This window comes from Neofelis nebulosa, chromosome 7, assembly GCF_028018385.1.
Source record: "Neofelis nebulosa isolate mNeoNeb1 chromosome 7, mNeoNeb1.pri, whole genome shotgun sequence".
Lineage (NCBI taxonomy): Eukaryota > Metazoa > Chordata > Mammalia > Carnivora > Felidae > Neofelis > Neofelis nebulosa.
This window is the reverse complement of record NC_080788.1, coordinates 43,135,273-43,163,193: the sequence shown is the minus strand read 5'-3', so window position 1 is coordinate 43,163,193 and position 27,921 is coordinate 43,135,273. Positions and strand designations below refer to the sequence as shown.

At 47.4% G+C, this 27,921-nt stretch overlaps 1 protein-coding gene across 6 annotated transcripts in view; it reads left to right on the top strand.

The window, feature by feature from the left end:
* The window catches only part of TLN2 (talin 2), a 441,711-nt gene that overhangs the window by 59,502 nt on the left and 354,288 nt on the right, over positions 1-27,921 (top strand). For all 6 annotated transcript variants that reach the window (XM_058737523.1, XM_058737527.1, XM_058737519.1 and 3 more), the window contains one exon: positions 14,684-14,773. The gene's annotated coding sequence lies outside the window, so the exon portion shown is untranslated. The remainder of the gene's footprint in view (positions 1-14,683; positions 14,774-27,921) is intronic.

Genomic DNA, 27,921 nt, shown 5'->3' with positions numbered 1-27,921 from the left:
TCACCGTCCGTTGTTGGGCCTTGGCTTCCCCTTCTTGGAATTGGGAGAGATTGATAGGAGGCAACAATGGAGGCTTTATTGGCTGCCGGCTCCCAGAGCAGCCCTGCTGTGGCTGTGCTGGCATCGTCGTCAGAGCAAGGGCTTGCCGAGGGATGGCTAGTGGGGACAAAGCTTGCTTTTGTGCCCGAGTCCTTTTTCCAGTTTCTGTGTGTGCGGAGGACCAGGCAGGGTCATCCTCCCGCCTCTCCGCTGACGACTTGAGATGGGTGTTAGAGATGATAAGTTTGCAGTCTGTCATGTTGGGGACCTGGGTCCCTCTGCGCTTCTCATGTCTCTGAGTTGGGTGTAATGAGAAGTGACAGGCTGATTATCCAAAGAGACGTGTCTGGTTCATCCTGGTTTTTCTGTCCCATTTGTGGCGTGTCTCTGAAATGTCTACCTGTGGGTAAGATACTGAGTAAGAGATGGGAGGTAGATGGGGGTTGAGACGTTCTCTCCTGCGTCCAGACCTGCTCAGCCAGCAGCATGGGTATGTTCTCTTTGTCCCTTGCTAGTCCTGCCCTGCTCCCTGGTGACCGGTGGACGTGATGGAAGTGCTTAAACCACCATTCAGAGAGTCTGCTAACTCACAGGGTCGCCTGGTACAGCTACGTTTGGAAAACACTGGTCTGGTTCTTAAGCGAAAAACCCCAATTGACTCTTTCTACCTTACGGGCCAGAGAAATAATTGAATAACAAAACACCAACACATCTTACTCAAGGAAGGTGAAGTATTTTTTAAACTAGTAACTCTACCTTTCAACCATTCCTTGAGCCTTGAATATCCTTTGAAATTGGCCTCAAACGGAGGGGCCTTTCTTTCAGCAAGTTAGAAGCTCTGATGGAGATTGCCGCCGGCCCGGGAGCAGCCTGATGAGCACAGAAAAGGGAGGGTCCAAGTGTGGGCAAGACCCTACCTGAGTTAATGAAGTAAAGGTCTAGGACCTTCTTCTTTGGTAGAAGGTCCACAAGGAGGGTTGGTATGTCTTGTCAACAAAACCAAATCGTGGAAAGAGCATTGCGGGCAATGGTTTCCCAAAAGCTCCCAGGAGAGGGCCGGGTGGCAGGGGCTGCTGTGATGCTCTGTGCTGTGCACAGCTGATCCTCCCTTGGCTTCAGTCTCCCGAAAGGCCTGTGGGCGGTCCAGTTAGGGTAAGGCTTGGAGTTGGCTGTTGGCAACCCTGTGTTAGGGGCGTCTGGTTTGGAATCCGCCATTGCCAGTTGGGTTCCTCGTACTGAACCAGTGATGGCTCTTCCTGGACCTTCAGGGTGGAGAGTCCCAGCCTGGGAGTTGGCAGATACAGGTGTTGGAGAGGTATCACACCTCACGGATGCAGGGCAATCTGCTTCATTGGAGGGGATGTCGTTTTTAGGAGAAGGGTGGCGTAAGTGCTGAATGATGGGAGATGAGCAGGAGGAAATGGCCTTGAGCTGTGGGTGTGGCTCTTGTTAGCTGGTCTTGGCCTCCCTTCTGGACCGTAAAACACAAAGCCAGCTTGGTGCGAGGCTTTGGTGGGAATGGGAACCACATGGAGGACGGATGGAGGCTGCAGGCTGGACTGTATTCTCTGACTTCTCTTGCCCTCTTGCATTGCTTTGTGTCTCATCTTTAATTGAAATGCCCTTGTTAGGAAATCCAGCTCTGGTGAAAAGCCATCCTGACCACAGAACAGCCACCCCCGTAGCAAGGAGGAGGATGTGGAAAGAGACACTAAAACAACTTGAGGCTCCCAAGATTTTTCTTTCTGTTGTACAGTTGGGCTGTCGGCGGTGGCCACAGGCCCTGTGGCTAGTTGGAGTATTGATTCCTCTACAGAGTGGGGGTGCCTCTTGCCTTTCCCCCAGCCCCGTGGCTTTTCTGAACATTTTTTTGATGTTTTTGTAGCATCTTTGCACTCTCCAATGTTCCAAGTGAGGAAAAAAAAAAAAGATAAAAGTCTCTGCTGAATTTAATAAACTCCTTAAAACTGTCCCTCTTCTGGAGCAAGGCTAAAGCCACCCACTGACTTCCCCTCTTTCTGACCCCACTTCTGGTGGCTGAGGAGTGATGAGGCCCTTGGTGGTGTTCCCCTCTGAAACCTTTCTTCCCTTCCTCCTTGCCTTCTTCAAAACGAATTACAGCTCCGTTTTTTGGGTCTCGATGCTGAGAACCGATGTTACTTGATGACCGGTCCCGTGAGTACAGGCTGTAGCCCTCCCGGCTGGGTGGCCTGGCAGGGATTCTCCTGTTGTTGGGTTTCCCCGAGTTACTTGTGCCTCGGCACCCAGTGCCTCTCCCGGTTGGCACTCCACGCTTAGTGGCAGAATAAGAAAGGTGTTCAACGTTCGTAATGGTTGTCTTTTGAGTTCTTAGAATGCATCTTCATTTTCTGAAATACTTTCCTTTGTAAGTGTGATACTACCTGGAAAGTGAAGATTGATTCAAGTAGAGTTTGGTCACCAGGGAGTTTACCTTTTGCATCACTCCCCCCGCCCCCCCCCCCCTTTTTTTTTTTTTTGTCAATGCAATTGGGCTGTATTTTAAGTTCTGTCAGACTTGGGAGATGTGTTTAGCTGCAAGCACTCTTCAGTCTGTTAGGGAACCCGGCTACTTTGGCTCCAAGTAAATAATTACAAACGTGGTGTTGTACAGGATCACTTGTTTTCTTGTTAGCAGCCAAATCTCAAGCATTCTTGGAAGGTCTGATGAAATGCTCATTTTAAATGCAAATTCTTTGCACAGTTAGGAGGAAAATGAGATCCTTCTGGCGCTCAGCACTCACTCAGCATTTTTGCCATTCCTTCTGATGGCTGAGGGGAGGGCTCGTGACTAAATCCTTGGGCATTTTTGTTAGGAGTTCAGATTTGGGCTTGCTGAGAAGAAGCCTTGCTTTGGGACATTAACCCTCCATTGGCATCTGGTGTTGGCCCTGGTCTCCCCTGCCCCCTCCACAATCTTTGGATGACCTCTCTCATTTGGCTTATAGGTGACATGTATACTAGGAAATTTGGTGAGTGGTTTTAGTTTTTGTGGGAGGCAAATTAAATGTATTAAACACTTGAGCTCCTGGAGTATGTGGTTTTTGCCTTTTGCCTTAGAAGTCCAGCTTCACTCTTGATTCTCCTTCTGGATGTCTTCTCCCACTTGGCTGGTTAGCCCAGCTACTCTGTCCCAGCTTGCGATCCGGAGAACCCTTGGCCTAGTGCAAAATGGGGACAGTTAGGATTCCTTTGCATCATGGCTGGGTGGGTGGTTCACTGTCCTGGGCTGTATGAAAAACACATGGACAATGACAAACTTAAGGAGGTGCTTAACGATGTTAATCCTTTCCCCACATGAGACCAGTTAAATTCCTTTTTTTCTGAAAGTGAGCCTTTTACTTGGAAAACCTCTTCTGACTCTAGAAGTTCTTGGGGTCTAGAGGTGAGTTGCATATGCAGGGGCTCAGCCTCTCGGTTATCGGGCTTCTTTCATGGGAGGCTCGTTTTCAGCTAGAGCCAATAGGCAAGGCTTGGGGAATGGCTAGGAGGTGGCAAGTTGTCTCTACCCATAAAAGAATGATTTGATAGTGAGTCTACCCCCTAAGCTGTCTCTTGGTTGCTTACACATTTTTGCAAAGCAGACGACAGAATTTGAAATGAAGTTCCCACGTTTGTCTTGAGTTGGCTAATGGCAAAGCATCATTTTAGAATTGGAGGGAGCTCCTCAGGTCCAGGAACTGTCTGCTTTTCATTTCTGTGAACTGGAAGGTGACCAGGGACTTGTTTTGTGGGTGGTGATACAGAGAAACAAGCTGTTTTCATCACGGTTCCTCCTCTCCATGGAAATGAGACAGGGCTGAGAGAGAAGACAGGTAGGGAAATGCCCCTGAACAAAAGTCTTCAAGTAAGAGACTGTAGCTTCAGGCTTGACCTGCCATACTGGAAGGCTTTGAGAAATAACAGTTAAATCCCATTTAGAAGGAGCAGAATCTCTGAAATAAGCCAACCTCTGTTGAGTGATCATGAACCAGAAACCTAGGAATTCGGATACTATGTCCAGACCAAGCAGCCTATCGGGAGAAGACTTAGGACTTGGCCGCAATGTTCTTCCAGCTTCTTGTATTTTTTTAATTTTTAAAAAATTTTAATGTTTCTTTTTGAGAGTGAGAGAGCGAAAGAGACCGCATAAGCAAGGGAGGGGCAGAGAGAGAGAAGGAGACCTAAAATCTGAAGCAGGCTCCAGGCTCTGAGCTGTCAGCACAGAGCCCAACGTGGGGCTTGAACTCACAAACTGCAAGATCATGACCTGAGCTGAAGTCAGACACTTAACTGACAGAGCCACCCAGGGGCCCCGATGCTTCCTGTATTTTAATAAGGGTTCTGACCGCCATGCATTGGGTTGGATCATTGTGTTGTGGAGGCTGCCTTGTGCCTCTTAGGATGTTAAGCACCATCCTTGACCTTTCTCAACTAGATGCCAGGAACATATATTGCCACCCCACCTTCAGTTGTGAGAGCCAAAAATGCTAAATATGCCCTGTTTGGGGAGAATTCTTTCCTCCCAGTTCACAACCCAACCAGTGTTTTAGCTGTATATGGTGACCCTGGGAATTCATAAACACAACTCTTAGATAGCATGAACCCTTTCCTCTTTTGCTTTGAAATGTGAAATACGCAGCTAAAACAATGTTTACTAGACCTCTTAGAGTAGATAAAACTGGCTCAAAGGCCTTTTACGGGAAAGTGGTAAACACAGTTGTGAACTGAATTGCATTGTGTTTGGGATGACTGTTCTCCCTTGAGTAGGTTGATTGTGGTTTTCTCCTTAGATTTTGCACACGGAGGACTTGTCTCTTAAGCAGCTTGTCCTTTTGATTTTAGCTGATGGTTGTGGATGAGGACCATGTGTGTAGTGAGTAGGGGAGAAGTCAAAATCCTCCGAAGATGAAGGAGATGTTGCCAGTTGGAAAATGGTGACAGGTTGGACAGGTGGACAATCGGAAAATGGTGACAGGTGACATTTTGCAAATGGGGTAAGCTTGGAAGAGAACACTTAACAAGTTAAACTTATGTAAATACAGAGCAGATGTGTGAGCAGACTTTTGAAGTAGACCATGACTTTATGAATTAAGGAGTTGGGGCGAATCTATGGATGCACAGGGGTAGGTAGCTACTCCCCCCCCTCCCCCCCACTCCCTCTCCACTCCCCCCCCCCCCCAAACCTTGAGAGGCCAGAGACCTGGTTTCCATACCTAGCCTGCCTTCCACTCTCTTGGTCAAGTCACCGAATGTATGGACAGGTTTCTTATCTGTAGGAGGAAGGGCAGAACCAAGATCATGCTTCCCTGGGAAGTGCTGGGTGGTAAAGCTGGGTATAGGAGACCATAGGAGAAACCTAAGACTGTTACTGGAGCCTTAAATTTACTCAGTAAATTTGGAAGACACAAGGTTATTTTTGAATGAAAGCAAGCATGCACATATTGAATAAGTGCAAAATTTGCATGATCTGAATTTAAGCTAGAATATCGAACTTGATAAATGAAGGCAATCTCATGCTTGCTGTGAATTGCTTCTCAGTGCCAGGTGCTCCTCCCACTTTTTGGTGGAATTCTGGCAGAGTCTGATGAGCCATGGGCCAGGGATCTCAAATTAATCATCTAAAATTTCTGGTTGGAGCAAAAAAGATCTATCTTTGGTGTAGAATCAAGGGTAAGTTCACACACTCAACAACAGAGACAACGATAGTAAAGGATTTCTAGCCTTTTAGAGTTCAGGTACTTCTGAGGGCACCTGGGTGGCTCAGGTGAGCCACCAAAACTCTTGGTTTTGGCTCACGTCATAATCTCCTGGTTTGTCAGTTTGAGCCCCACATCGGTCTCTGCATGGGCAGTGCAGAACCTGCTTGGGATTCTCTTTGCTTCTCTCTTTGTCCATCCTCTGTTTATGCTGGCTCTCTGGCTCTCAAAATGAATAAACTAAAAAAAAAAAAAAAAAAAAAAAATTCAAGGAGCACCTGGGTGGCTCACTTGTCTAAGCGTCCAACTTCAGCTCGGGTCAGGATCTCACGGTCTGTGGGTTCGAGCCCCCACATCTGGCTCTGTGCTGACAGCCTGCTTCAGATTCTGCCCCTCTCTCTTTGCCCCTCCCCCGCTTGTACTGTGTCTCTTTCTGTTCCACAGATAAACAAAACATTACAACAAATCTGAAATACTCCAAAGTTTGCCCTTCCTTCCTTTCTGGCTTAAATGGGAAAGCTTCTGGCTTGCCTTCTGGAGTGTGAACCTATAGCCAACACTCAAAAGGGGACAGGCCTAGTGCTGTTGTGGGACCCTGAGGATTTAAACGTGTTACCTGAGACTTGACCTAATCTATGAAATGTGCCAGGGGAGATAGCAGCATGCTGTTAAAAATTTATTTGAAATGCCTCTAACAGAATGGTGACGCTGGGGTTGGCCTGTGGAGTCCATGTTGAGAGTTAAAACTACCGACTGGGGAAAGTTAGAATAGCAAGACAGCCAATTTTTGTTTCGAAAAGTGTTTAATGTTACATAGGAGCTGTGTTTTGATGTTGATGTTCATGACCGTGCTTTAGAAATTAACGCCAGAGGCTTCAGACGGGACACACATCCCGATGCCGTCTGGTTTTCTGGAGAGCTGTAAGGCGGGTGCCTGGCAGACACCAAGGAATGAAAACCTACGAATAAAGCCGTTGTTGAGAAAACGGCTCCTGTAACCATTTGTCAACATTACCTTATGTGAGGCAACTTTACTGTATGACGTAATAAAGATAATTTATAATGTCTTCATGAAAGCAGGGGTGGGTGGTAGGTAGTGGGCTTTTTCTTTGTCTTGCCTTGGCGTGTAATTGAAACAGGGCCTGGACCAAATGAGAAACATTTGTGTTGGGGGAAAAAAGATTCCAGAGGCTTCTTGACTGGGGTCCTATAATGCTTCCTTATTTTACTTGGAGCATGTACGCAGACTTCTCATCGGGGAGGAGCATTAACGACATTGCCTTTTCTGTCCATAAGCAGCTGCATTTGAGGACCAAGGGACCAGTCTAAATTCTAGACCCATGTGACCTACCCAGTGAATTAGAAGAAGTGTGTAGATTAATCTGTGTCCAGAAATCCACGGCCTCAGAGTGAATTTACAAATGGAGTTGCTTTAGCAATGCTACTTATCCGGAAGCTGTGTCCTGTATAAAGAAAAGTGTACCTGTGCATTCCCAAGTCGCATGCTTTCCAAGTAGGTCCTGGAGAAACCCTGGGTTTGCAGAGGCAGTTGGGTTGTTCGGCCCTTGGGAAATCGAGCCAGGATGGATGGACTGATGTGACTGAATACTTGTGTTAGAGTGTGTATGGGGGCAGAGCGGCGGGGAACTCTAACGGGGCCCCGGGTGGCTCAGTCAGTTAAGCATCCAACTTCAGCTCAGGTCATGATCTCACGGTCCGTGAGTTCGAGCCGTGCTTTGGGCTCTGTGTGGACAGCTCAGAGCCTGGAGCTGCTTCGCATTCTGTGTCTCCCTCTCTCTCTGTCCGTCGCTCTCTCAAAAATAGATTGAATTTGGTTTAATGTTCATCTTCTTGGTCAGGCTGTTAGTGTGCTTGGCTTGATTGTAAAATTGGCACCCTGGGAGCCACCCATAAAGACCCTTGAAACACTAAGTGATAGTCGCATCCTAGGTATCTGAGCCCTCACTGCTTGCCAAGGTTTATACTGAATGCTCTATGGGGCACGAAGGTGAAGGTGGTGGCATCCATGCCCGCCAGGAAGTCTTTCAGGGAGGTGAAAGGCACCCAGAAGCTAACGTGCTGGTGTAAGGTCTCTCACAGTGAGACAAAAGCCTAGGGCATGGTAGGGGGAAGGAAAAGACTAATTTTGATTGGGAGCATCCTGGGGATCGTCTAGGGGGGCCTGGGTGTGGGGGGGAGGAGGGGATGTGAGCCAGACTTTGGAGGAAGGTAGATTTATATCCGGCGATGCTGGTTGGGCTTTCCCGGGAGGAATGACTTGGGCACAGACTCCCAAGTGGGTGAGTGGAAGGCAGGAAGTGGTGGGGTGGGGAGAATCCCACAGACACTCTGGGGACTGGTTTGTGGTTCGTGGAGGTGTATCTGTGTGAGTCTCTGGGAAGGGGCGGAGTTGGGAGCCATCTGGTAGGGGTCTCATTGTGCAGGGTGCCCTTTCCCAAGGTAAGTAATTGGAACTGTGTTGTGAATGTGGTGGAGGGCACACCCAGGGGAGAAGGGAGGAGGGCGGGAGAAGGGGCCAGCACTACAAGCGCAACAGAAAGGCACAGAAAAGAAGAAAATGAACAGTTTCGAGTCTAAATTCAAGTCTTTCTCCTGCTGTCAGACTGAGGGATGGGGAAGCCAGGCTGCTCACGTGGGCTGGGCCTTTGGGAAGACTGTTGGATTTTTTTTTTGTTTTGTTTTGTTTTTTTCTCGTATCTTTATTACAGTTGTAAGTTTTCAAACCTGGATGTGGAATCCCTGAGTTAGGCTGTACTCAGAACAGGTCCAGCCATCCTCCTCATCCTCCCCAAACTCTGCCTCCCCTTAGTTGCCTGCAGACTCCTTTGTAAGGAATCCTTAATCCCTCCTCTTGATTTTTCACTTGCTTTAACCCTACTGTGCACCCTGTGTAAGGTGCTGTAGGGATACCTCCAGGAAAGGGCAGTCCTTGCTGGACAGGAACCCCGGGCTGAGAGAGGAGAGAAAAGAGGATTCTAGAACAGTATGAAAAGTACGCTGAAGCGGATTTCCCAAAACCTGCAGCGGGAATCGCAGGAGAGTGTGTCAGGGGTCCTGGGTGGGGTGTGGCGATGGAGAAGTCTGGCAGCTCTGACAGGTGATGCAGGTTGTGGCTTAGTTAAAAAAATACTTGCGGGGCGCCTGGGTGGCTTGGCCGGTTGAGTGTCTGACTTCGGCTCAGGTCACGATCTCGTGGTCCGTGAGTTCGAGCCCCGTGTCGGGCTCTGTGCTGACAGCTCAGAGCCTGGAGCCTGTTTCCGATTCTGTGTCTCCCTCTCTCTCAGCCCCTCCCCCGTTCATGCTCTGTCTCTCTCTGTCTCAAAAATAAATAAACGTTAAAAAAAAAATTTAAAAATTAAAAAAATCCTTGCTCTGGGGCCCCTGGGTGGCTCCAACTCTTTTTTTTTTTTTTTTTTTTAATTTTTTTTTTTCAACGTTTTTTATTTATTTTTGGGACAGAGAGAGACAGAGCATGAACGGGGGAGGGGCAGAGAGAGAGGGAGACACAGAATCAGAAACAGGCTCCAGGCTCCGAGCCATCAGCCCAGAGCCTGACGCGGGGCTCGAACTCACGGAGTGCGAGATCGTGACCTGGCTGAAGTCAGACGCTTAACCGACTGCGCCACCCAGGCGCCCCATCCAACTCTTGATTTTGACTCAGGTCGTGCTCTCCTGGTTTGTAACTTTGAACCCTCATCGGGCTCTGCTCTGACCGTGTAGATCCTGCCTGGGATTCTTTCCCTCTCTCCCTTCTCCTCCCCTGCTTGTACTCGTGCGCGCTCTCAAGATAAATAACTTAAAATAGTTCCTATATTTACATGGGACCTAAAGTTTTCTTCCAACAGTGTAGCCTTCAAGTATGCCCGATATTTTGCGGGGGCTCGTGGAGGTCTTTTTTATCCCTCGGCCGCTACCCCAGCCCTAGTTTGGGGCAGAAAGAACACATGCTGCTGTGTTGTGGGGGTTGCTCAAGGGATCCTTAATTCATGTGTGTGAAGTATTTGTCTACGCAATGAAACTGTCTTGGAGTTTGTTTTTGCTATTTTAAAAATGTATGTAGGAGATAGTGGGGTTAATTAAAAATTTATTTTAAAGCATTTGTGTCTTAATCTGCTATCTCCAAGGATACTAGAAGCACAGCTGTGTGTGTGTGTGTGTGTGTGTGTGTGTGTGTGTGTGTGTGTGTGTTGGCATTTGCAGGAAAGAATCTTCAGAATTTTTTTTGACCTTAAAAGGAACTACCACCTCCTCCCACCACTCAGCACGGTGCCTGTCCTCTGGGTGGGTAATAAATGCAGCAAACCCATGAGGGCTACACGAACAGCTACCTTCATGTATCCCATCCACCCCTACCCACCCCTGTAGGACTATGTGCTGTCCCATGACCCACGACACGTGGGGGAAAGCACCATGAGACCTTTTATTACCTGTGTTCTTGGAGGCATGCGGGAATCAAAAGGAATTACAGTTGAGCACAGTCTAGTGCCCCAGAGATGCATGCCTGTCTTTGGAGAGTCCATGTTCAGGCCCATGCCTTGGTTTAAAGGAACAAGCTGTTAGATGCGGTGACTACTGCCAGGGTCTTGCTCCTCACTGAGAGTGTCAGCCCCCCCCCCCCCCCCCCCCTTGGCTGTAGAGCCTCGTCTGCAGATTGTCTGGGTTAAACATCAAAAGGCTACCTCTGGAATCTGTTTCCTGGTTTGGCTGTCCTTCCACATGGGTCCCATTGTGTGGAAACAGTGACCGTGCCTGTAAGTGAGGGCTCTGAATTTGAGAAGGATCCCACTTACAGTCTCAGTGGGAAAGGGGCAATGAGATCATTTTGTTCCCTTGTTAGTGGCTGAAACCCTTTGTCCTTCTGGAATTGGCAGGACCTTTACTTTTCCTGAACTCCTAGCAATGGTTTCCCTGGAAGCTATTGTTTGGAATCCACCAAGAAGAATGTTGGGTGCGTGTGTGTGTGCGTGTGTGTGTGCCACACACGCATGCACATACACCCACACATATACCCACACTCAAATTCTCATGTGTGTATACACAGGAAAGCAAGCCATGCCTGTCTTGAGTTCGAAAGATGGCAGAATCCAGTGAGGTGTTTTTTTTTTTTTTTTTTGCAAGAAAGTGACTTACGAAAGAGTGTGTTCTGTACTCTTTGGCTTCTGTTTTGCTTTTCAAAGCACAGACTTGAGTGAGAAGAAACTCTGAGCAGGAGATGTCGGGCTGTGGCACTTGCTTGATGAGGCGCGTGTGTCTTTGGTATCAGTCCAAGTGGTCCCAAACCCATTGAAATGTTGGATGTCATGGTGTCAGTGTTTGGCTACTGTAATTAGAAAATAAAAATGGCGGTGAGTCTGCTAGGGAGATTGCAAAACAAGGGTCATCTCTGAATTGCCTGCTTGCCTTATGTGGCCGAGAGGATATTGGTATGTGTGTGGGAAGGGCGAGGAATTGAGACCTACTGTTCAAGTTTCCAGACACTTCACCCATTTTTTTTTTTCTCATGAGCAGCTGAGTTGATCACTCACTGAATGAGCAGAATTCTCCACAGGAAGGTCAAGGGTGGATGATGCATCCGAAGAAGAATATGTAAGGAACCCTGGTCTTTGTGTCCAGCTGAGGACGGAGTGGCCAAGGGTTCTTCCAAACTTGGAGAAGCCTCTGGGTCTTCACTCCCTTCTCAGCTGATCAGGAAGGCTTCCCGGGCTGGTTAATGGTAACAGAATGTGCCACCGCAAAGAGCCTTGCAGAACATGTAGAGGAAAGACCACTGGGTTTGCAGAAACCCAACACCAGCCCTTCCCAGAGTGACAGGCAGCCCTGGAGGTCAGCATGGCCTCAGCCCCAGAGCACAGGACTGTCCCAGGGCGTGGACGTTTAAAAATGAAAGTGTATTTATAGAAGGTGCCCCTGGAGCCAGAATTTTAACTGTTCCTTTGTGGGCCCCACCCTTTGACAAGCACAGGCCTCATTCCACAGGCTTGGTGGCCTGTCTTAAATGAGGGCTGAGACAAGAATGCCTGGAGGTCCTTGTCATTGACTGACTCCAGTCCTCCCCCCCCCCCCACCCCCAGTTACCCAAATTGCTTTGTGACCTATACATAGAGTATATAAAATGTATAGGTGCATTTTGAAGAGTAAAATGAACATCTGTGAAGCCAACAACCAGGTTAAGAAATCAGTGTGACAAAATAGTACAAGATGTCCTTTCACCTCAGAGGTGATCAGTGTCTTAACTTTTTGTTTAGATCACGCCTGCTTTTGTTACTGTTAGTACCCGTGTATGCGTTCCTAATGATAAGTGTGTTTGTTGCTTGATGTGCATTATATTCTTGGTTTTGAAAAATCAAGTACCGAGCATAGACAAGTAGCTTTGGGAAGCTTCCTGCTAAACTGTTCAGCAAAGGATCACAGATGTAGAGGGCTCCGAACCCTTGTGAGCATTGCCAGCTGCACTTTTCCACCATAAATGCCGCCAGAAGCCAGTTTTCTCCGTGGTCCCTGCTCTTGTGGATCACTTTGTAAATGAGGTTGTCCTTGATACCCCCATTACAAGGGGGAGAGAATTAGAAAAGGGGAATCCTTCTAACATTTTAATTCAGCAGGGGTCCTCAGCCACATGTACAGAGAGAAACTTCAGGGAGCTTGTGAACCCTTTGAAATTGAATGCATTGTGTTCTTTTGGGTGAAAGAGTCTCTGATACTTCAGAGGAATTTGGGACCCTCCCTCTCCATAAGGATAAGGAATAATGTTGCCATTATGGTAGGTTTTGTTTTTTGTTTCTTTCTTGTTACTTTTTGTTCCACCTATTTTTTTTTTTTCTTTTAAGGTTTATTTTTGAGAGAGCGAGAGACAGAGTTTGAGTGGGGCAGGGCCAGAGAGAGAGGGAGACACAGAATCTGAAGCAAGCTCCAGGCTCCAAGCTGTCAGCACAGAGTCTGATGCGGGTTTCAAACTCACGAACCGTAAGACCATGATCTGAGCCAAAGTCTGATGCTTAACCGACTGAGCCACCCAGGCGTGCTCCGCCCCCATTTTTTTTTCCTTAAATTTATTTATTTTGAAAAAGAGGGAGAGAGAGGTTCCAAGCAGGCTCTGTGCTGGTCAGTGCAGAGCCTGATGGGAGGCTTGAACCCACAAACCATGAGATCATGACCTTAGCTGAAACTAAGAGTCGGATGCCTACCTGACTGAGCCACCCAGGCCCCTGTTTTCCATTTTCTAGGTGAATACTGGAGCTGTTGAAGACTTTGAAATAGGTTTGATCTAACTGTATGTCTGCATGGACTTGTGACATTTGCGTGTGCCTGAGTGTTGAAAGGGAAATGAACAGTAAGTCATACCGTGGCTTGTCCAGGGTGGAATTCTTGACTATGTTCCCGGCGGCCTAGCAGTCTTTACCTTTTCTTTCAAAGCTGCATTTCCTTTCTTTGACCCAGAGTAACTAGAATGCTAAATGGTGGGGGGAAATTGGGGTGGTTGCTGTAGTTTCAAAACAAATGACCTCACTGCCTAAGTTCCACTTGATGCAGGAGAAACCATAACTTTGGCCTATAAATACTGGACCTTTGGGGAAACGGATCCAAATACCCATTTAGTGAGGGTGGGGGCAGATTGGTCCTTGCTGAAGCTAACTCCCTAGAAACAGAACACAACTGTTGTTATTACGACTTCCTAGTTATTTCCTTAAGAGATAGGGCAATTTAAATTCATAATGACTGACATTTACTTCTTCAAAGTAGGCGAGTAATTATGCTTTGTATAAGCTGACTTAATGTGAGGTACCTTTAAGCGTTGTTCCAGCAATGAGAGGGAATTTTTGAGTTCTGTAGCTGAGGGACACCTGAGTTTTGTCCCATTCATGTTCTTTTTATGGATGAATTGCCTGCATGTCTGCAAAGTTAGGGGTGATGTGTCCAAGGATGTATTGACATGTCGGGGTCAGCCGGAACTAAAACCCCAGGGAAAGAGCTATTTAGATGATTATGGTTTAAATATATCATTAGACGAAGGTTAATTTAAAAATACACTCAGAAGACTCATTTCCTAGAGAATTGGGATTTCGATCATCAATTTCATTTTAACAAAATGACCTTTGACAACAGTCTTAGGCCACCCATTTTTGAAAAGTACTGCTACTTAGGGTCTCTGAGCATTTCCCAGGAGGTTTCTGGTCTCTGGGGTATATAAACCTGATGTGTGGGAACAGAGCTTTCATTTGGGTTCTATATTCCTTCCATCTCATAAACTGAGACTTTTTAGATGTTCAGTGTTTCCCGCCCCCTACCCACCCACCCACCAAAGGTTTTAGACTCCTTGTACTCAAATGTGAAAGGTTTTCTTCTCTTAAACTTTGTTTTTGAAGAAAACCAGGAGTCTCATTTTGGCTGTTGAAAGTCTTCGGGGATTACAGAGACAGAATTTAGGGGAAGGGTTAAGATTTGGAAATGCAGGCTGTTTTGACTCGTTTTGTCGGTTAAGAGCCAGACAGAATAAGAGTAACATTTAGAAACGTGAGTTTTATTAAGGAAGGTAATTCACAGGTACGTTTAAGCTTTCCAGACGTGGTTTCTGTGATTCCATTCCTAGTATGGCCATTACGTGCTCCTAATTTGGGGCAAGGCAGCTCTTGTTAGAGTCTTGATTGTTCTCTTCTGTAAAGACCGGTTGGGTCCAATGCCTCCTAGGACTTGTGACAGCTGTCTGTAGGCTCCACACTGGGGGATTGGCAGATTGGATCGGGGTGTGGTGGTGTCTCTCCTGACACGGAGGGCAGAGGGGAGGCCAGCAGTCTAACTGCATGGTGCTCAGAGGCCACTGGCCTTCCCTGTTGTCCTTTTCTGCCCGCTTCTAGCCTGAACCCCATCGATGTCATTCAGTGTCGGGAGAACGTTGGCCTGACCTTTGTCTTTTGTCTCCTCTTTGCCAGCGTGCTGCTGTAGGGTAACATCTGGACTGGGTTCCCAGGCTCTTGGATGTCTCGCTGCCCGCAAACTCCTGGAGCAACTTGTTGAAAACTGTGAGTGACCTGCGTGTTTCTACTTGGCAAGTAGCTGGAGGCCCGTGGACTCAGAGGGTGAAGGGTGGTGGCCGGGAGTCACGACCTCCAGCCACGGCTGCCGGGCTTTCTGACACTCAACTCCAGGAGCCTTGGAAACAGTGGCAGTGGTGACCACAGGCACGACCTTTCTGCCCCCAACCATCGTAGAGGTCACGGCCCTTCTGTATTTGCCTCCTTGGAGCTTCTTGGTTGTACCACCAGGGCAAATGTTGACAGTGCATCTTTACTTACCTACAGGAACAGATTCTTGAGGGGGGGCAAATGCAGGTGGTGGCCCTCTGCCTGACCTCCTCTTGGCCCAGATGTTCCCTCCTTCTCTGTCATGTTTGATCCTCACATCACCCTCCCTTTTAGAGAGGCCTTATTTGACTCACTTAAAGACTCCCTCCCTCCATATTCTCTTTGTCTTTTTCTCTTGGACCCCTGCCTGCCTTTTTCTTTGCACTTAACAACAGCATTGGTCTCTTCAGTTACTTGATAGACCACCCGTTCATATGTTTGTTCATGCAACGAATATTTGAGTATCTAGGAGGTGCTGGTGGCTGAGGTAGGCACAGTCTGCTGTCCTGGCACTTCTATGAAGGAAGAAAAAGACGAAGTGAAAACTTCAGTGTCACAACCCTAAGTGGATAGATCGTTCTGTTCTGAATACAGCCGTGTCTCCTGGGGATCCAGTTAAAATGCAGATTCCTGACTGGGTGGTTCTGGGTGAGGCCTGAAATTTTGCATTTCTAGCAAGTTCCAAATGATGCCAATGTTATTGTTGTATAGATCACGCTTGGAGAAGTAAGGTCTAAGGTTCGTGAAGCATGGGACACTTGCCTTTGAGTGTGACTCTTGGGGAACGCCTCGAGATGTGTGTCTGTCAAGCCCCCAGAGAACTGATGGAATTTTGTCTGGCCGGTCTGTTTCCCTCAGCTGCGTGAGGCTGAGTGTACTGAAACAGGAGCCCGGCTGAAAAGTACGGGAGCCTCTTACCTCACCTGTGTCCATGTGCCCCTATCTCATTATCATCCTAACTTGGGGTTTTGTCAGTGACCTCCAAAATGCCGTGCTTCTCAAATTTGTGCATTGAAATCCTGTGGGGTCTCTGTGCAGTGTGCCCTCTCTGTAAGTCAGCATTTCTGGAAATCAGGAGGGTGTTTTTCAAGAGCAGAGGCCATATCGACAGGGCCACCACCCTGGTTCCCAAGTGGGGTGTTGACAGAGACTGTGTTGGCAGCTGTGTGAAACCTCCAAGCAGGCAAAGAGGCTGTGAGAGGGGTGGCTGGAGGGGTTCAGGTCGCTGCTACCAAAGTAGGTGTCTTGAGTCCTGGCAATGGGCTGGCCCCGTGGTTGTTGGCATGAGACCCTGCTGTGTCGTGGCCGGATCAGCACCGCTGCAGTCAAGATTTTTGCAGGTAGTGTTGAGTCTTCCCGAGAAGCCATGTTGATATACCGCTTGAGTGATGAGCACTTTCAACAGCCATTTAAGGAGTATTCAAGATGTACTGGGTGCCTGGCTAAGCGCCTGGCATGTGGTCTTGTGTCTCAGCCCTCCCTCCTGCCCATGAGGTAGGCAGTCACCATTTTATAGAGGGCAAGACTGAGGCTGGGATAAAGGAAATCACTGGCTCACACAGCAGGTGCATTTGGGGTCCAGCCTCCTCTGTCAGACGTCATGCTGAGCTCTTCCTCCTCTGGTCTTTGCCACCTGAATCCCCACTAAAAATGGGATTTTATGGCTGGTACCACCATGGGGTGGCTGCTGATTTGTGTTGGCTTCCATCTTTCTCTCACACCCCTGGATGTGGCCTTTCCCTGCATGTCAATGGTAAGATATTGCTTCTGTAGGCACTCCAAAGCCCTTTGAGTCAGGGTAGGAGCTTGGTCAATGAAGTGAGGCAGCAACGGGCAGGGTGGAGCCAGTTGTGTATTACCTTCTGACGCCACTTCTTGCCTCCCCCCCCCCCCCCCCCCCCCGCTGCCATCCTCAGCCTGCCTTCTTGGGGCCAGCTACCCAGGGGGACTGATGGCTGCCGGGGGTCCCCAGAGCCCCTGCTACTTCCTAGTCATCCATGGCTCATGGCTGGAAGGGAGAGGGCAAGGGGTCAGGTCGATTCATGTGTTCTCAAGACCATTTTCTGGCCATTTTGTGGCATTTGTGCATCAGAGACAATCTCCAGGGAGCTTTACTTTGCAGAGGGTTATTTGGTCTGTCGTGGATCTTGTATACAATTGCAGTGCTTGATGCGTTTTCAGGTTTCAGTTAGTCTCCTCTGCTTTGGCCTCAAGCATATACTCCTGTGTACCCATCAAATGTAGAATTCAGTTGAACCCACAGAGCTAGGCTTCTGTGGCCAGGGGGGACTCCTGGTCTGGACAATGGTGGGAACAGTGCTGTTAAGATGGTTTTACAAACTGTTCCTCAACCCACACAAATACTTGCCCTCTGCGGTGTGGAGTGGGCCTACCCAGGAAGGGAGGGAAGGGGATCTCGAAAACAGCTCCTTCTCGCTTCTCCGGTTTTGGGGAATCATGGTTGCTTTTCCACCTGGAGTCAGGGCTCCTGCGACCGGGAGATGGGATCCCCTCCCGGCTCAGTGATGTGATAACCTTGGCCCTTGGGTGTTTGCCTGGGCTGTGGATTCTCACGCAGGCACCAATGATGTGCAAGTACCTTCTGTTTTCTGGGTCTGTTTCCTCAACAGCAGAAGGATGGAGAGGACTTTGACCTGACAGAGTTGTTAGAGACATGATGCACTTAGAGTACTGTCCACATATCACGGTTGCTCACTCGAGGGCTGGCTGAAGTGTCCTTTTCCACCTGTGTCTGGCTGCATTTCCTCCAGCTGAGCTCTTGTGTTGGAGGCCAGTTGCTTGGTAGAAATGAACCCTTTGAGAACAGGGATTATGCTTCATCCATCCTTGGGTCCCAGGTCTCAGCACTGAGCCGTGAGCTCCAAAAACATTTGTTAAATGAACCCAACAAAGTAATTTCCTTCTTCCACTTGCTTATCTAAAGTAACCTATGTGAAGAGCAGTGAATTAATCAGCGCTGCTGATGAATCCCCCAGCAAACACTGGAGTGGGAACACTGGTCTCTGGTAATGATAAGCTTTCACAAGTCCACACAACGGTAGGTGTTTCCTTGCCTTTTGTGTACTTGGGACACAAGTACACTCTGGGGTCTTCAAGTATTTGTGGTAATGGGAGAGAGCACAATGGGTGGAAGATGTTAGATGAGTATTTCCAACACCGTTCCCTCTAACGGGTCTGTATTTTGTTAAAAAATTTTTAATGTTTATTTTTGACAGAGACAGAGACAGAGCACGAGTTGGGGAGGGACAGAGAGAGAGGGAGACATAGAATCCAAAGCAGCTCCAGGCTCTGAGCTGTCAGCGCAGAGCCTGACGCGGGGCTCAAACTCACCAACCGTGAGATCATCATTGAGCCGAAGTCGGACACTCAACCGACTGAGCCACCCAGGCACCCCTGTATTTTTTTTTTAATTTCCTTTTACTTTACACAGTTATGAAAGTAATTTACAACTTATTTTATTATCTAAAAAATTTTAATCATTTATTTTACAGTGAGAGAGAGAGCGAGCGAGCGTGCATGCACAGGGGAGGGGCAGAGAGAGAGGGAGACCCAGAATCCGAAGCAGGCTCCAGGCTCTGAGCTGTTAGCACAGAGTCCAATGAGGGGCTCGAACTCACGAACTTAGGAGATCATGACCTGAGTTGAAATTGGACGCTTAACTGACTGAGCTAACGGGGTGCCCAGGACAACCTGTTATTTTAAAAGAAGAAAAGGAAAGCTGTCTAAGGGACCTACTGATCCTCCATATTGATATTCTTCATATTGGTAACTTGTGTGAAGTATTGTAGCCTTTTGGGCCTGTGTTGATGCCGGAGTTGGGACCTATCACCTTATTAGTACCAGACTGTACTTTTTTTTTTTTTTTATGTTTATTTATTTTTGAGAGAGAATGAGTTGGGGAGGGGCAGAGAGAGAGGGAGACACAGAATCCCCAAAGCAGACTCCAGGCTGTCATCACAGAGCCCAACACAGGGCTCGAACCCATGAACCGTGAAATCACGACCTGAGCTGAAGTTGGACACCTAACCAACTGAACCACCCAGGCGCCCCTCCCCCCCCTTTTTTTTAGGGGACAGAGATACAGGCTTCCCCCCCCCCCAATCCAAATGTAGTGCTAAATAGTACTCAGATACTAATATACTTCCTGCCTCTGCTTCAAGACCAGATTCTGTCCATGTCAGTCATGACACTGTCTCAACCCTACAACCAGCATTGCTTAAAGGGCATTTGGGGTTGGGAGGGGGCGTAGCCTTCCATGGCTGAGTGCCCATGGGTACCTCCATTCCAGCAAACAGAGGTTTGCTTTTAGTACCATTTTATTACCTTGTCTGAAATCGTGGGTCATGGTGACCTCTGGTCACCATTCTTGTTCTCATTTGGGACCCTCCAATGCATGTTTCTCCCTATTGAAGAAGGCCTAAAAAAGCAATGATTTCTAATTAACATAAAGACTCATCCAGTTTTTACCTCTCCCTCCTTGCAGGCAGAGCTCTTGCTGGTTTCAAAAACAACAAATGGTATTAACTCGCTGCTTTTTGAGAGAAGGAAAAAATTTTTCCAGGTGGCATCAGGACTGCACGTGAAGTCCTCATGGCCCTTTGTGAGAAAGCATTTTTTAAGCCAAAAAATACAGTATAATGTTTTGCATAACATATTTTAAGAATTGATGTGTCATAGACCTTGATGGCCTGTTAATGTAAATCTGTTAATTGTTAAATATTTTTTACATGAAAAGGTGTTCTGTGTCGTTTCGTTCTCCTGCTGCTGGCTGGGCTTCTTGCCTTCCCTCTCCCCATTTATTTACTCGGTAATATTGCAACCAACATTTTTGTAACACATACTTGGAGACCAGAGGGGCATTTCTGTAGGATTTCCAAGTCAAAAGACACCTTTTAAAAGTTCACCTTTCAAAAGAGGATTTAATTTATATCCCTAACAACTGTGTGAAGGCCCTCACCACCACAGAAAGTTCATCTTGAAAAGTTGTTGTGCTGTTAAAAGCCAAAAACCTACAATAAGCCTTCCAAAAAACCAACCCGACAAACAAACCATGACTGTACCAGATCTGGGAGCTCATAGCACTTCCGAGTCTCGAACCAGCGGGGCTTGCCAAGATGTCTTCGCTGGTTTTGCAGTTGAAGACCTCATCACACAGGCCCCCTGAACTTGGCGGGCCTCCCTGATGACTCCTTTTCTCTGCATCCCACCGCTTCTTGTTCATACCCATTGGTGTTGAGTGGTTTTTCATGTCTGGGTCAGGGAGGAAAGATGTGGGTCCGGCTGGAGGTTGCTCCTTGCTGCCCGTGGCAGCCTTGGCCTCTCTCCCTTGTGCAATTCCTCTGCCTCTGTTGTTGATCAGAGGGAAGTTCGTTGACAAGCTTGCTGGGTCCGTGCTGAGCTGTCTCTGGCTGGGGTCTCCCAGGCACCCAGAATTTCTGACACTTGTCAGAAGCACATTTCTTCAGGGCCGAGTCTTGGTCTCTCTCTGCAAGTCAGCAGGCATCTGAGTCAGATCTCCTGTTGAACAGCGGTGGATGATGACAGGATGATAAAAGGCTGATAAAATTCCCCGTGGGGTGAGTTTTGCTGGCCTGCCCACCCTAAAACAGGCTGTTTGCTCTGTACAGCGGCCGTACTGGGTGCTTCCAACAGATGTCTTTGGGGCCAGAACCACTTCTAGGGCAAGCCTTTGCTTTTGTATATAGGCTCTTCCCTTTAATTTTTTTTTTTTAATGTTTATTTACTTTTGAGAGATAGGGAAGAGCACGAGCAGGGGAGGGGGGCAGAGAGAGAGACATAGAATCCACAGCAGGCTCCAGGCTCTGAGCTGTCAGCACAGGGCTCGACGTGGGGCTCGAACTCACCAACCGTGAGATCATGACCTGAGCCGAAGCCGGATGCTCAACCAACTGAGCCACCCAGGCGCCCCTAGGCTCTTCCCTTTAAAAGTGATGTTCTCTGTCTCTGGATGGATCTCCTGGGCAGCTGACCTGGTGAGCTTCGGTTTTGAGTAGATGCAGCGAAGATCATCAAAAGTAATTAAAGCTCTTTGCTCCTGGGTCTGCCTTGACCTCCTTCTGCAGGAGCGGCTCTGGTTGGGGGCACACTCTCCACACAGTTGATGATTGAATGACAAAGTGGAAGCCCAACCAGTCTCAGCTCTAAGAAAATCGTCTTTTTTTAAAAGTTTATTTTTATTTTTTTTATGTTTATTTTTGAGAGAGAAAGAGACAGAGTGCAAGCAGGGGAGGAGCAGAGAGAGAGGGAGACGCAGAATCTGAAGCAGGCCCCGGGCTCTGAGCTGTCAGCACCGAGCTGGACAAGGGACTCGAACCCACGAACCGTGAAATCATGACCTGAGACAAAGTTGGATGCTTAATTGACTGAGCCACTCGGGCACCCCTCTAAGAAAACCATCTTGACCATGGCCACAAGACTTGGCACCAGCCTTCTTAATGAGATCACGTAGTCGTCAGGACAGTAGCTGTCTCCCCCAGATGTTTTCTTCAATAGAAATATTTCAGTGATAGAACCATGCCCTCGAACGCCCTTCTGCAAGCGGAGGCAGTCACTTAAATAGAGCCCGAGTGCATCGCTGCCTCCAGGGATTACATTTGGCAGCGTTTCATGCGACCAGCTGTGTGGCTCCCATGAGACCAAAGGGCAGTTGAATGGAGAAGATGCTAGGGAAAGTAATGAGGTGGGAGGAAGGAGGGACCATGACCTTGGTGCAGGAGCTGAATTTCCAGGGCTGAGTTTGGGCTTGGCTGTTTTGAGTTTGCAGTCCAGCTGCTGCTGCTTGGACCTGTAATGGCGAGGATGACTCAGAAATCTGGAAGGAGTCCACGGTGATTTCACTTTGGGATCAGAGGCAGCGCCCAAGCCCTCCAGGGTGGGAGTGGGGGTGGGGGGCGGGCGGTGGGGAGAGTTTTCTGATGAAGTGTCGAGCAACTTGGATGCCGGCGCCCTAGGCCACTGGGATCTGCCAGTTAGCAACTTGGGACATATTTTATTTTTATTACTGAAAAAAGAACTCTGGTGGCAAAACATTGTACAATATAGTGGCAGATGATACAAAGTAAGTTCAGTCTGATACTTCGTTTTGTGAATTACCTTTAGAGACAGTTGGGTTGAAGTGCCAGGTTTTTTTCTGGGGGTGCCCCAGGTGGTTCTGGGAAGTTAAAAGGTGGTCTCTAGGTGTCATTACTCCCAATTCTCAGAAAGGATGAAAATTGATTCATGTCCAGGTGACGGAATAAGGTCTATATCCGTTTTCTGCTGCTATCACAGATGACCACAGATGTATTAGATTTCTAATCTGTAGAATTAGGGGCATCTCACTGGGCTAATGTTAAGGTATGGGCAAAGCTGTTGTCCTTCTAGCGGCTGTAGGGGAGAAGCCATTTCTTTGCCTCTTCTAGCTTCTAAAGGACAACTGCTTGCCTTGGCTGGTGACCCTATTCCATTTTCACATCGAGCTCCGTTGTATCTCCCTGGGGCCACAGCTGGGAAACATTCTCAGCTTTTGAGGACCTTCTGCATTCCCTTGAGACCACCTGGATACTCCAGGAAAATCTCCAGCTCCTTAAGCATATCTGCAAAGTCCATTTTGCCATGGAATGTAACATTGTCACAGGCCCCGCAGGTGAGGTTATGTGGTGGTTCCTAGGCTTGCGGGGAGGTTAGTTGCTGAAACAGGTTCAAGGATCTATGTGTTGTGACTGATCAGGGCCCTAGTCTTGTCCTTCCTGTTGTTGGCTGTCCTGTGTGATACCCTGTGGAGGTGGAATGGTTTCTGTCTCAGGCTGTACCCTTTGTTACAGCCTGTTTGTCCCAGGATAAGAGGCTGTGGGCCAGAGGAAAACAAAAAGAGCCCTCTTTTCCCATGGAGAGAGGGGGGCAGAAACATGGGGTTGGGGTGAGTGGCTGCAGTCTGAGTTCTGCCCTGTGGTAGAGTAGTTGAGGGGGACTCTGATGCCATTGCACCGATGGGGGTCTGTTGTCAAAGCTTCTTGTGCCAAGGCACAGACACAAGTGAGCTAGCTTGAATGAAGTGGTATCCAGAAGGTATGTATTGAAGCTAACCTTTTTTGATCATTTGCTATGTACTTGGGAAGAGCACACTGGGGACTCCCCTCCCCCTGCCCATGTATGTTTAATTGTGCTTGCTCTCTGAGAAGCAGCTCTCAGGTATTTCTGTATGGTTCCAGCCCTTCTCTGCTTAACAAAACCAGATCAGCTCTCCTGCCTACACTTCCTATGGAGACAGCACACTTGAAGCTCTCTGTTTTGCTCACGACCTCACAGCTTCCTGGCTCAGTCCTTGTATCTCAATTTCTAATTGCTAGGAGACCAATCTAAATGGCTGAGCTTGAGCCAGGTGTCCATTGGCTTGGAGATGGAGGAAGGGCATAGTCCCTTGGTTCTGTTGGGTGAGTAGATGGTGACAGAGAAGTGTAGTATGGGGAGGGGGCTTGCCTTATTTGACTGGCGTTACTGTGGAAACGTTTTGCACTTGAATTTGTGTTGTGTTGAAAGACTGTATTTTGAAATAACTTCAAACTTAGAGAAAAGTTGCAAGAGCAATACAAAGAACTCCCACAGAGCCAAAATGTAAGTGATCAGGTACAAATATCTTACAACCTTTGCTTGATCATTCTCTTCATCACTTGTGTTTTCTGAGCCATTTGAAAATTACATCCTAATGCGTCACTTCTAAATGTTTTCCCTAGTAACGAGAACCTTTCTTTACTAAAAGACTATGTTAGAGAGCAAGACAGAGAGCATGCTGAGTGGGGGAGGGACAGAGGCGGGGCTTGCTCAGCGTGCAGCCTCATGTGGGCCCTATCTCACAATCCTGAGATCCTGGCCTGAGCCAAAATCAAGAGTCGATGCTCAATCAACTGAGCCACCCAGGCATCCCAGAGCCTTTCTTTTTATAACCCATTCAATTTGTAAAAACCAGACCTAGAACATTGGTCTACTATTACTGAATATATAGTTGATTTCAAATTTTGCCACTTGTCACAGTAATGTCCTTCATAGAAATTCTTGCCCCCAACCTAGGGTTCAACCCAGGATTCTGCAAACTGTGTGCAGTTTAATGTCTCTTTAGTTTTGTTGTTGGGAACAGTTGCTCTGCCCTTTTTTTTCTTCCTTATACGATAAGGACATTTTTAAATATCGTGGGCCAATTATTTTTTAGCAGTTTGAGTTTGTAGAATACCTCATTTGATTTCTCATGGTTAAATGTATTTTTGTCAGGAATGCTATGTAAATGAGGCTTTGCCTCTTAGCGTATCACATTGGGAGGCACGCGATGTCATTTTGTCCCGAGACGACCATGTTAGCTTTGTTCCTGTGGTTAATATGGTGGTGATCTCGTGTATTGGATCTGTGGGTTCTAGAGGAGCTGAGTGTTTGAGGCTGGGCATTTAAAGGGGACCTTCTTTAAAAAATTGTGTCTACTTTGCAAGTGCTTTTGGCACAGGAGATTTTCCTGAAGTGGACACTCTTGTTCCCTGCAAGGTGTGCTCTTGAATATAGTTAGAAAGGCTGATGTCTTCTGAGCCTGCAGCTCATTGTGAGGAAGAACTTGCCTGGGGTTGGAACGACATGACCTCTGCTCTTGTGCCAAGGGTAAGCACCATCGCAGAGGTGTGAACAGTGCGTTCCCTTTGACTGCATCTGATTGTGCTGGCTGCCTCCGGATTACCTAGGAGTGGAAGAGAGATGAGGACACGGGCTCTCTTCCTTTCGCACGCTTGACCGGTCTGCAAATGCTAACGGTGATGGTCCAGATGCAGCAGCCACTGTGTTTCTTTCCTGTGGCTCTCTTGTCGTGAGACATGGACTCCAGGTTGGCCTGATGAGGCTGGGTCAGCTTGTATGTTGCTGGCATTTCAGGCTGGTAAGACCCATGATGGTTGTTGCCCTTCCACTGATGATGGGATTCCATATAAATGCGATTTTCAAGATGCTGGAGGCTGCCCACGTAGAAAGTATGTGCCTCTCAGAGCTCTGGAAACTTCCACTTTGATTTTGACCAGTCTCACCCTGGATTAGTGCTTCGCAAACTTGTTCCAGTTCAACTGTTGTTATGTTGGACCATCATCTGTTGGACGTTTGACCTGGTTGACCTCTCTCCATCTGTTGTTCCCTCTGGTTACTACAGAAACAAACAAAATGACTGCATGCAATCCACTTGAGGATTAATAGGGAAAATGGTACTTTCTATAAATCTAGTAGATCAATATAAATGATCAAAAATACTCCTGAGCAACAGTATATCCCGACTATCTTAGTACACTGCTAGAAAAAAAAAAAAAGTGGGAGCACATAAAGGAGTAGGACTTGGGTAGTATCCTTGAGGTGGGGGTTTTAAATGAAAGGGGCCGTTATTATGGCTTGATTTATGGATTGATTTGTTTCTCAATTTTTTTTTTTTTATAGACCTGGGAAGTTGTAACGCCTGTGCTTATTTGCGGGGGTTATCTCTGCGTGACTTGGGACACATTTGCCCATGTCCTCAGAAGAATCAGCAGTGACAGTGGACCTTTAGCACATACCGAAGACAGCTGCTTGGAAAATGAAATATGCCTGGGCATAGATTCCCAGAGGTGGTGCTTGAGCCTGAATTAGAGTAAAAATTGTAGGCAGCCTTAGGAAAACTAGATGTAGAGACACTCCATCTTCCACAAAAGGAAGTTAATAATTTAGTTCCTTATCCTGTGCTTTGGCATCACAAAGTGCTTCTCAGGGCTGTGCGTGTTCTTAATTTTTAAAGACACGGGTATGTCATTTGCTTTTCTACTTTGAGAGTTATGCATGAAGAGGGGACTTCGGTCAAGTGCTTGCCACCCTTTTTTTTTTTTTTTTTTAATGTCCAGTCTTCTGGGCTTAATACAGAAAGACTAAGTAGGTATGCCCTTGGTGCTGGTCCTGGGTGGGGAGTGGGTGTTGGGGAAGGTGTGGGAAGGGAAGCTGAGGTTGATGGAATAGGAGTAAGATGTTCAGGAAATGAAAAAAAAAAAAAAGGCATTGAGAAGATCTAGGCTAAATGGAAAGTAACCTGATGACAATGCAGTGGTGCCCCTTTTATTTTGGTGTCTTACAGGAAGAAGGAATTGAGAATGAGCAAATGTTCCAAATGATTGAAGTTTCTTCCCCCTGCCCCACTCCCTTGCCATAACAGGCAAAACTGTTTTTCTTGGAAATGTCTGAAGTATATTTATGTGCTCTGATACTTGAAGAAGTAAGAGATAATATCATTGGCCTTTTCCTTGTGACTCAAAATTCTCTGCTGGGTCCCAGTAGTAGCTGTTTGTCAGGAGACCCGGGTTGTTGCCCTCTGACATGTCCCATCTCATTTGACCATCTCTGAGTCTGCCTCTGGCTGGAATCCCTGTAATTGTGCCGTTGAGATAGTACCGGGGCTTCAGGCAGGATATAAAATTTCCGGGATCTATCCAATAATCAAGTTGATTTTGGCCTCAGAGAGATCGCCTGCCTGTGACTTCATGCACATGGGCCTGGTGATGGGTGTTGGCTTAGTGCTTGAAAGTGTTCTCTGGTTGCTCAGGGTCATTGGCTGTTAGGTGCCCAGGACATAAACTACAGAAAATAGGCAATAGGGAGAGGCCCATGCCATTGAAGGATGGTTTTTATTGCTTCCGTTTCCCAAGGTGGGGTTGGGATGAGGGGTGAGCACACCGCTGAGGAAGCATCAGGGTAGCCAGGAGGTAGAAAATAGGAGTGAGGAGAAGGCCTTGGGCAGCACTTTTATTGGGGCTTCCACAGGAAAGGCAAGGCCGGGGCCAAGAGTTGAGGACTGGCTGGTTGGGATAATCCCAGTGGGCTTTGCCCATAGAGATGATGTCCGTGGTGCCTGGCCCTGGCATGACTTAGGGCAGGGGAAGTGAGGCTTGGTGCTTGACAGTTGGATAAAGAGGCTGCTGGGGGTGGGGTGGGGTGGGGTGGGTATAGACTCTCGATTGGTTGGGTTGTATATGAAAGGCATTGTCCTGGCTGAGACCTTTGCTGTCTCTAAGAATTAGCTAGCCCTGGGAGGGGTAGTCTCTCTCCAGGTCTATAAGGCTTTCAAGTGCCAGAGTATCAAGAATATAGATAGTAGAGTTAGTATAATTGGTTCTGTGATGAATGGATGCCACACTGAGCAATCCAGAGTCTGAGATAAAGCAGGAAGAACAGTGGCCCCATAACGGATGGGTTGAAGTTGCTGATTGTCCAACGCGCAGATTCTTTTCAGACTTCTTTGGGGTCATTACCATCCTCTGCTCTAACTCTGTGGCTTAAGGACAGTGGGAACCACACCTCACTACAACGTTCTGGTAGAGGTGTCCTCATCAGTGAAGGGCATTTCCTCTGTTCTTTGCCTTATTGAGGAATGTACTTGAAGCTGGATGAAGCCTCATTTCATTAGGGAAACGTAAGCAAATAACTAGCCTTTGAGGACTATGGAAAGGAGAAGGCTGGGCTGCTAGGGAATTGGTTTTCCTCTCATTTCCTTTTCATTATGTATGGATTTCAATAATGTACCAAATGTCTAGCAGTCATTTTATGAGCAGGCTGAGTTATTCAAAGGTATCGGACAATTTTGGTTTACTGTGTGAGTAATACATGGTATTATAGATGGAATAGAAACTTCACATTGGCAAAAGAAAATAAAAATTACCTTATAATCCTGCCATTGGGAGGTATCTTCTGTTTGAAAAAATTTTTTTTCAATATATAAGTAGCTTTTTATGATTCTTCTTTAAAGAGCATTTCCCTCTCCACCCCCCGCCGTAGCTAGATGCTTTCCAAATAATGAAATTCATAAATGAAAATGTACCTATATTTTTCCTTAATTCAAATAATTGCCTTCTTTTAGGGTGGGATTCTTATAATCTGGTTAACTTTATAAATTCTGACAGCTCGAATGACCTCACTTTGAGGGGGTGCTCTGGAAAGAGTGTAAGAGCCCGGGATGATGTTCTGGCAACCTTCCCAGTGTATTATGTTGG